The sequence below is a fragment of the Theropithecus gelada genome, chromosome 8, assembly GCF_003255815.1.
Source record: "Theropithecus gelada isolate Dixy chromosome 8, Tgel_1.0, whole genome shotgun sequence".
Lineage (NCBI taxonomy): Eukaryota > Metazoa > Chordata > Mammalia > Primates > Cercopithecidae > Theropithecus > Theropithecus gelada.
This window is the reverse complement of record NC_037676.1, coordinates 122,310,434-122,320,482: the sequence shown is the minus strand read 5'-3', so window position 1 is coordinate 122,320,482 and position 10,049 is coordinate 122,310,434. Positions and strand designations below refer to the sequence as shown.

The following is a 10,049-nucleotide window of genomic DNA, read 5'->3' as shown; positions in this document are numbered from 1 at the left end:
TACATCCTAAGATGTTCACACAGTAGCAAAGTTGCCAAACAATGCATTTCTCAGACTGTACCCCTGTCGTTTAGCAATGCATGACTGTATGTGCCAAACCCCCTTCACTTTACAAATGAAGAAACTGAGATCCAACGAATTAAATGCCCCATTTAAATCCCCAAAAAGAGTCAGTGTCAGATATTACTAGATTAAATACCATCTGACAAAAAGCCAAGACTCTTTCCAATAATAACAATATCACAATAAGAAAAAGAACTTTTGTCGAGAGGCTTTTGGATTCCAGACATGCTGGGAGAACTGATATGGACTATTTCAATTTTTTAATTATTTTATTAAAATAATTCATACATGTAATTTTTAAAGTTATATAATACTGAAAACTTGTAAAAATAATACTGTCTTGCTTTCCAGAAGTATTTTTTACCCTTTTAGCAGTTTTTTTCACCCTTTTAGCAGTTTTTTTCTGAGACTTTCAAAATTTCCATACTTCTAAATAACACACATGTACTGCTATATGTCTATTAATCAGTTTTATTTTTATATATATATACACACACACACACATATATATATATATATATTTTTTTTTTTTTTGAGATGGAGTCTCACTCTGTCACCCAGGCTGGAGTGCAGTGGCACGATCTTGGCTTACTGCAACCTCCACCTCCCAGGTTCAAGTCATTCTCCTGACTCAGCCTCCTGAGTAGCTGGGTTTACAGGTGCCTGCCACCATGCCTGGCTAACCTTTGTGTTTTTAGTAGAGACAGGGTTTCACCATGCTGGCCAGGCTGGTCTCGAACTCCTGACCTCAGGTGATCTGCCCGCCTCGGCCTCCCAAAATGCTGGGATTACAGGCATGAGCCATCATGCCCAGCCCTATTAATCAATTTTAAACATCATTTATATATTTCCTATTATGGCAAAAAGGATAGGCTCTCTTATGCTGCCATCCCCCTTTCTCCTCTTCTATCGTCCCAATGTGATTAGATTACAATTTTGGTTAAATCTATATTCAGCATTTTCATTCATATGCTATGCAAATATTATTCATATGGAAGCATCAATGATTATTTTCCTTCTACATTTAGTTTTTCCTGAAGTTAATAAATGACCTTGCTTTTTCATTTTCTTACTTTTCTCTTTGCTTTTTGCTAGTTCTTCCTACTACTTCCAACAGCCTCTCAGTACAGGGTTCCACAATTTACATCAGGTAAATTTTTTTAGACATTTCTCCTTCTTTAGGCAGTTTTCCCTCTTAGAGCTGCTACTTGGTTGTCATGCTGGCCTTTGCTTTTCTACTGTACTTAGAAGTTGCTTTGCCTTTTTCCAAGACTGGATTCTGATTTCCTGGATATGACGGCTCCCTCTTTCCTGGCACATGCCCTTGCTCTGGTTGAGTACATCCTCCAGGAGTTTGATCTGGTTAAAAAGCTGGTTCTACAGTAGCAGGCATGGTGATGACAGCTCTTAGCTATCTGTCTTTTGCGCCAGGCTGCTTCCATTTGAATGGCTGCTGTCCTAGTCAGTTCAGGCTGCTATAACAGAATACCACAGACTGGGTGGCTTAAACAACACAAATTTACTTTTCACAGTTCTAAAGGCAGGGAAATCCAAGGTCAAGACACTAACAGCTCTAGTGCTTGGTGAGGGCCTACATATTGGTTTGCAAATGGCTGTCTTCATGTGTCCTCACACGGTAGAGAGGGGTAGAGAGAGAGAGAGAGAGAGAGATCATCTCTTTTGCCTCTCCTCTTAGAAGAATACTAATCCCATTCATGAGCGCTCCACCCTCAGAACCTAATCGGCTCCCAAAGGTCCCACCTCCAATACCACCACATTGGGGATTTAGTCTGCAACATATGGTTCTTTGTGGGATGGGGGGCCAAAAATATTCAGCCTGTTGCCACTGACCTCTATACCTGGGCGCAATTCTCATTCCACAGGTTCTATTTCTCTCATGTGCTGGATATCCTGTTTTCAACTGTACATGTCTTCCCAGTTGTACGTCATTCTCTCATGTTGAATAAGGATATTCCCCAGTGGTATCCTAAGATAGGTGCGTGATGAGAGGAGACACATTTTTCAGATCTTGTGTTTTACCCTCACGTTTCATTACAAGTTTGAGGGGCACAGAATTCTAGCTTAGAAATAATATTCCTTCACGATGGTGAAGGTGTTGCTCCCTTCCTTCCTTCTTGCTTCCTGCATTGCTGCTATGATTAAGAAGCCATTCTGACTTTTGGTCCTCTCTGAGTGAACAGTCTCCCCAACAACCTACTCCTCCTGCAAGGTTATAAAATCTTTTTGTCGCCTATGCTTTGAAATTTCATGATGGTATGCTTTGATGTGGGTCCAGTTTCATCCATTGTACTAGGTACTCCGTAGATTCTTTCAATCTAGCAATTCACATGCTTTGTTTCCAGAAAAATCTCCTTAAGCATCTTATTAATGAAATCCTCGCTTCTATTTTTCTATTCTTTTTGTCTGGATTTCCTTTTTCAAATAATAGACCTCTAAGAGTGATACTGTAATGTTACTACTTTTTCTTTACTGTTTCTTTGTCTTTTTGTTCTACCTTATGGATTTTGTCACCTTACTTTTAAATTTTATTTTAATTTCTTGATATCCTGGCCTTAGGAGATTCACTCATATTGGCTTCCCAAAGTGCGGGCATTATAGGCATGAGCCACTGTGCCTGGTCTTTATATTTTAGTTTCTAATTTCTGTTATTACATTTTGATTTCCAATACATCTATTTTGTGTTTTTTAAAAGGTTTTTATAATAGTATCCTATCCTTGTTTCATAGGCACAACCTCTGTGAAGATATTAACAATTGTGTTTTTTTAAAGCTTTTTTCTCTCTGCATACACTTTATTTTCCAAAAGACTTCGTCTCCTTGTTTGTTTGGAATTCCATCTCCACATTAGGAACTTTACTTAGATTTCTGCTATTCCTTGGTGGCCTGAGTATGAGAAAGTGGTTCCAAAAAAAAAACCAAAAATGTCGCCGGGCGCAGTGACTCACGCCTGTAATCCCAGCACTTTGGGAGGCCGAGGTGGGCGGATCACCTGAGGTCAGGAGTTCGAGACCAGCCTCAACATGGAGAAACCCCGTCTCTACTAAAAATACAAAATTAGCCAGGCGTGGTGGTGCATGCCTATAATCCTAGCTACTTAGGAGGCTGAGGCAGGAGAATTGCTTGAACCTGGGAGGCGGAGGTTGCGGTGAGCCGAGATTGTGCCATTGCACTCCAGCCTGGGCAACAAGAGTGAAACTCTGTCCCAAAAAAAAAAAAAAAAAAAAAAAAAGTCTGTGTAGAGAAAGAGCAAGAGAAGGTATACAAAATGTTAACAGTTGAATTTATGTAAAGACTGTACGGGTATCCTTTGCACTAATCTTTCAACTTTTCTGTATTTGCTTTTTTTTTTCCAGACAGCCTCTCACTCTGTCTCCCAGACTGGAGTACAGTGGCACGATCTCGGCTCACTGCAACCTCTGCCTCCCGGGTTTAAGCGATTATTCTGCCTCAGCCTCCTGAGTAGCTGGGATTACAGGCGCTCACCATGCTCAGCTACGTTTTGTATTTTTAGTAGAGACAGGGTTTCACCATGTTGGCCACGCTGTTCTCGAACTCCTGGCCCCAAGTGATCCGCCTGCCTTGGCCTCCCAAACTGCTGACATTACAGGTGTGAGCCACCATGCCCACCCCAAGATTTTAATTTTTCAAAGTAAACTTCTGAGATATAAAAAGAAAGGAGAGCAAACGCAGAGTGGGAGACTGAAAAAGGGATTGGAAGCTGAATGTGAGCCCCTGCTTTTTAGGGTGACCTTCACTGTAGCCCTTTGTTAAGAAGCCCCAGGGTCAGTATCTTTATTCTTTCCTCTTGGGCGGGCAGCTTTCTCAAAGAGTGCACTTCCTGTCCCTTGCCTCAAGGATAAATCTGGCTGCCAGAGTTCTGATTGAACGAGTCAGCTTGAGGACTTTGAAATCAGCACTCCTTATGCATATGGCCTCTTAATCCTCTATTGTCAATACCACACCTGTACTCTCCACTGCATGGGTTCACTCTCAGGCTCACACCTCCATGTTTTTCCTTCTCCAAAGAATAAACCTCAGTTTTCTACCAACATACAGGAGTGTAGCATTAAGGAGAGGGACTAGAAATTTGCCCTCTTAAACATCTTCCACCCAATCCTTCTTATTTTAGCACCAACTCTTTTTATCCCATGGCTCTGGGCTGAATATTTGTGTCCTCCCAAAATTCATAGGTTGAAGCCCTAACCCCCAATATGGTGGTGTTTGGAAGTAGTGCCTGTGGTAGGTAATTAGGTATAAATGAGGTCATGAGGGTCGAGCACTCCTGATGGGACTCATGCCCTTACCAGAAGAGTAGGCCAGCTGAGAAGCATCTCTAGGGGTCTATAAAGTGGTACTATTACACTCTTTATTTTCAGAAGAGGGAACTCGGGTGGAGAGAGGAGATTACCAAGATTACTATGGAGTCTGCAAATGGAGTAAGAATTCAAATGTCACCAAAGCTAATATCCTTAACACTATGCTGATCTATTTCCCCATTCACATTCTTTTAATCAGCTTAATTTCATGTTGCCTATTTTTTCTGTCTTTTAAGGAAAATTACTTGACTATTCTGAAGAAGAAACAATAACAACACACCCCCCCAAAAAAACAGTGAAAACTGATGACAAGGATGAAGCATTGTTACCTGTTACCTGTTGCCTATTGGTCAAACCAATATGTTGCTAAAGGAAAAGAAGTGGTGATTGCATTGTACATCGAGCCTAGAGCTATGTCTCAGATTATATCCTGCTATTCATGCTGTTGCTCCCATATACAGCACAGTTCACGGATTCACCAAGGCTAGCCTCAGGCCTCTGGTGAGACTTCCTCCAAGAACCTACACCCTAGAAAAAAATTTGGGGTAATATATAACCACCAAGATATATCCACTAAGACTAAAGAGACACTTAAAATATTAATAGGAGCCAAACTTTAAACCAAAGGAAAGACATCCTAAGGCAACATTTCAAGAATCAGCCTTGGGAAGATTGAAGAGGGCCAGAAAGTCTTCACTGAGGACATTTTAGATTTTCCAGAGAAATGAGAAGCACACAGAGCTAGAAATAAAGAGAAAACCACAGAGATCTCTTCTCTTAAGAGAATTGAAAGAGCAGAGAGACAGAAAAGGCATGAGATAGAAAATCTTGTATGGGTCTGGGTTTTGGAAAATTCTGTTTGTTATGCTGCAGTGAAGTGTTCTGCGAAAATTATTATTTGTTTTGTTTTTAGCTGTTATTCATGTAAGTTGTGGTTCATAGTGTCTCTTCTGATCTATACCCTTTGACGTGTTAATTAACTGATGAAACTTTTGTTCTCAAACTTTTTACTATTTCAATCCAAAACCTTCAGATTTGTCTGAAAATTCACCATGGGCCACTAGACTGAGAATTTCTCTACTCTGCAGTAGCCTCAGTGCAGAAGCTTAGAGGAAACCAAGCTGAGCACTGAAATCAGTTGGCAGTGCCCTGCTCCCTCTGTGACTGTATTCACTTAAAGTTGTCCAGATTATGTTCTCAGGATCAAAGACCATTTTATTTGTGTCCCTAGCAACTGGCTTAGCACATATTATCAATCCAAAACATGTTCTCTGAATGAATGAACAAAAGCAAGAATGAATGAGCAAACCACCATATTCCAGCAGAGCACCACGATGCTTTAGAGCTTGTGTTCGTCTCCAGGCTTTGCCCTCATGAGTTGGGTGACATTAACTAAGTTATTTAAGATATGCCTTCTCATTAATTTATGCCACAGATATTACTGCTGGGCTCTGAGTACGCATGGGGTGAGCAAAACAAGTCCATTGGCCTTGTGAAGTTTAGAGTCCAGCTACACAAACACACACTAACAAAACATGAAGTGCTCTGATGGTAGCGCTTTGAGGCGTGAGAGTGCAGGTATTATGCAACTTATTCAGGTAGAATGATCAAGAAGTACATAGGTGAGGAGGTGACCTTTAGGCTGACAAAAAGAGAGACAGTCAGCCTTGAGAAGATATGAAACAAAAGTATTCTGAAAAGAAAGAAAAGCTTTTAAGAAGTCCTTGGGTTTTCAATGAAACAATTGAAAAAAACAAAAAGAAAACAAAGTCATTGGGCAAGAGAGAGCTTGCACAGGCCCAAATTATTTTGAATGAGCAGAGTTTGGTGAAATCAGAGGAAAGAGACTTAAGTCCAGGTAGAGTGGATCAGAGACTTTGTAATCCCAAGACTTTGGGAGGATCACTTGAGTCCAGGAGTTGGAAACCAGCCTGGGCAATACAGTAAGACCTTATCTCTACACACACACAAAAATAATAAATAATAATTAAAAATTAGCCAGGCGTGATGACACGTGCCTGTAGTCCTAGGTACTCTGGAGGCTGAGATGGGAGGATTGCTTGAGCCTGGGAGGCACAAGTTGCAGTGAGCCAAGATCGCGCCACCACACTCCAGCCTGGGTGACAGAACAAGACCCTGTCTCTAAATAAATAAATAAATAAAGAAGGGTGGTATGAGACACAAGAGGTGAACAAGGATCAGACCTTGGACAACCTTGTATGCCAAGGTAAGTATTTTGACTTTATCTTGGCAATGGAAAGTTTTAAGTAAATGAGGGAATTGGCCAACCCAGAGATTCTTATTTAGCTGACCAGGAGCAGGGGCAGATGGGTATTTTATTAGAAGCTTCTCAGTGATTCTAGCACACAGCCAAGGTTGAGATCAATAGTCTCTATATTCCTGCAGGAGCAAACCTGCTTTACTCACATCCTTCACCTGCTCTGATCCTCCCAGTGGTGGCTCCTTCAAACAGAATACAGTGTAAATATATTGGCTTAGTAATCAAGTTCCTCCATGTCTGCCTTAGCCTAACTTTCCTGTCTTATGTCCACTCAACTTCCTAGACAAACTTTATAATGTAGATTAAGGGTGTGAGTTTTGACGTCACACAGAGCCAGACATGTTACTTTATCCACATTGTAGCATGGTAGTTATAGTTACCTCTTATCATGTTTAGGAGATTTAATTTTATAATATCTGGAAAGCTCTTCACCTATTATTTAGTAAGCACTTCCTAAAAGTTTGCTCTTGTATTATTCCCTGATCCCCAAATAGAATTTTCCTAATTCTGCCCTTTGTCTGATGTTAAACCATACGAACACTTTTCTATTCCCATCTACCTAAACAGAACCCACTCCTCCTTCAAGTTCCTGCTCAATACTACCCCAGGTAGTACTTATCTTTGGCTCCTTTGATCCCTTATAGTCATTATTGTGTATTTTGGAAAATATATACGTATGAATTTGAGAGAGCTCTTCTCTCAACTCCGCTTTTTAGAGTATTTCTTGTTTTGGTGGGTTTTTGTTTGTTTGTTTGTTTGCCTCACACTAATAACTTTTATTTCACTCAAATTAGAGCAATAATCTTCCATACATATCTTCCCTGCCCAATTCAAAGAAAAAAAAATCCAAAATGATTAGTAAAGAAAAAATATAAGACTTAACAGACCCTTAAATTTGTTTTAAATATTTTGAATATTTAAAAAGTGTTTAAAGTTTGTAATTCCTAGTAGGAAAACATTGTCTGAATGAATACCCTAATGGCAAACCACTGTAAAATGCTTCAGTTGCATTTGGGGGAGAGGGGTAGGGATTATCTTCAAAGCACCCCAGCTCTCTTGATGAGAAGGTCAGAGGTACACTGGTTTGTATTATTGTGACATCCATAAGGTGATCTAGGTTGCTTTTCCTTCAGCAAGGGCTTTATTTATCAGAAGGGCATTACGCTTGACCTCCAAATTTGGCTGACAATTTACTGATGAGATTCATAACCTTTGGGTTGCTCTGGTATTTTGACATATTTGCTGGGTTCTGAGCCACATCCTGGAAGGCCACCATAACTTCTGGATCCTGCACGGCTGCAAGAACCTCTGGATCACTAAGAATTGCATTGAATCCAGGCATTCCAGCCATTCCAGGCATGGCCCCTCCCATTCCAGGCATTCCTCCAGGAAAATTACCAGGCATTCCCCCAGGAAAGCCACCTGGAGAAGAGCCATACTGAGCTCCTGACTGTCGTCTGGCTTCTTCCTCCCTCTGGGCTCTCTCATGCTCTTCTCCAGCCTTCTTAACTGTTTCTACTCTTTCTTTGATCTCTCGCTCTTCACGTTTTCGCTCATACTTTCTCCGATGTTCTGCAATTTTCTGTGCCCTAAGTTGAACTTCTTTCAGCATTGCACTGGCATCTTCATCATAATCCAATTTACAGGCAAGAGCAAGATCATGGGCTGCTTCTTCCCAGTGGCCTAGAAGTCTGTGTGCTTTCCCTCGCCACTTGTAAGGCTGAGCTGAATCAGGGTTTATCTCAATGGCTCTGTCACAGTCTCAGATAGCAGCATTTGGCTTCTGTAATTTGACAAAGCCACTGGCCCTCTTGGCATACAAAACAGCCAAGCAAGGATTCAGCTTGATGGCATCTGTGAATAAGTCAATGGCTTTCTGGAGCTCACCATCATTTAGGGCTTCAATAGCAGCCACTTTTTTATCATTTGCCTGATCCATCATCTCCTCCGTTATCTCTGCATTTTCATCTCCCATTTCTTGAGGAGAATCAGTGTCTGTTTCAATCACACCTTCTTTATCAATTTCTAGATCACTTTCCTCACTTGATGGTTCGTCTGCCTTTAAGTCTTCCTCCACCTTCTTACTATCAGGTTTTTCTTCCTTGGTATTTTCTTCTGATTTAGCTTTCTGAGTAGCAGGTGGTACTTTACCCCCCATGCTCTCCACCCACTCTCTCAGGAAGCGCATTTCCTCGGTGTGCAGAACGCTCAGATCCTGCTTACACATTTTCACAAAGGCCCGAAGCTCGTTCACTTTGCGGGAGTCCATGGTAGAGAGGTGGTGGGCGCAGCTGGGGGACTACGGCCCTGTTCCAGGCCCAGGCGCTGGCTCCGCGTGACCGCACAGAAGGGGGCCTAGAGTGTTTCTTTTTTGTCTGCCCAGGTGGAATGCATGCTTCCTTGGAGCATGTTCATTCACAACGCAGTGATTAAAAGCACAGATTCTTGTGCAGAATTCTGGCACCACTACTAACCTTGGGACAAGATGCTTAACCTCTTTGTGCCTGTTTCTTAGTATGTTAAATGGGAATAGTAAGAGTACCCACCATGGTACCCATGGGCATGTGTAACTATCAAATGAATTAATCCATCTAATTTAATTAATCCCTTCAAGCCTCCAGAAGAGTGTCAGGGACACAGTAAGTCCTCACTGTTAACTAATGTTAACTGTGCCAGATACTGCTCTGTATCTTCCACTATTTTTATTCCAGGACTTTTGGGTAATGAGGCCCTAATATATGTGTGCATTTAAAATTCACTCCTATGAAATTGTATAGGTAAATATACCAGAAATAAATTGTATGAATATTTGCACAAAAATGAGTCCTAAATGTTCAGCTAATAATGAGAAAAAGGCTGGGCATGGTGACTCACACCTGTAATCCCAGCACTTTGGGAGGCTGAGGCAGGTTGATCACTGAGGTCAGGAGTTCGAGACCAGCCTGGCCAACATGGCGAAACCCTGTCTCTACTAGATATACAAAAATTAGCTGGGTGTGGCGGCACACACCTGTAATCTTAGCCACTCAGGAGCCTGAGGCGGGAGAATCACTTGAAACCAGGAGGCAGAGGTTGCAGTGAGCCGAGATCATGTCATTGCACTCCCACCTGGGCGACAGAGAAAGACTCCATCTCAAAATAATAATAATAATAATAATAATAATAATAATAAAAATATATGTTTCTGACTAATTTGTAATGGCACTTTTATTCTCATCTCCATCAAAAGTTCACATCAATGAACACTGTGAGTACATTATCAGAATTAACAGAATTCTAATAACTTTGACATTTGTACCCTTAGAAGCACTCAGGTTAATGTAGCTCCGCAAAAGTCTATAATCTGATGCTGTAGTACTGCACACATTC

At 41.2% G+C, this 10,049-nt stretch overlaps 1 pseudogene across 1 annotated transcript; it reads right to left on the bottom strand.

Moving 5' to 3' along the window:
- Positions 1-7,513: 7,513 nt before the first annotated feature.
- LOC112630450 lies at positions 7,514-8,949 on the bottom strand (annotated as a pseudogene). Its single transcript, XR_003120871.1, has one exon. The product of XR_003120871.1 is annotated as a hsc70-interacting protein pseudogene (transcript).
- Between the last annotated feature and the right edge of the window lie 1,100 nt (positions 8,950-10,049).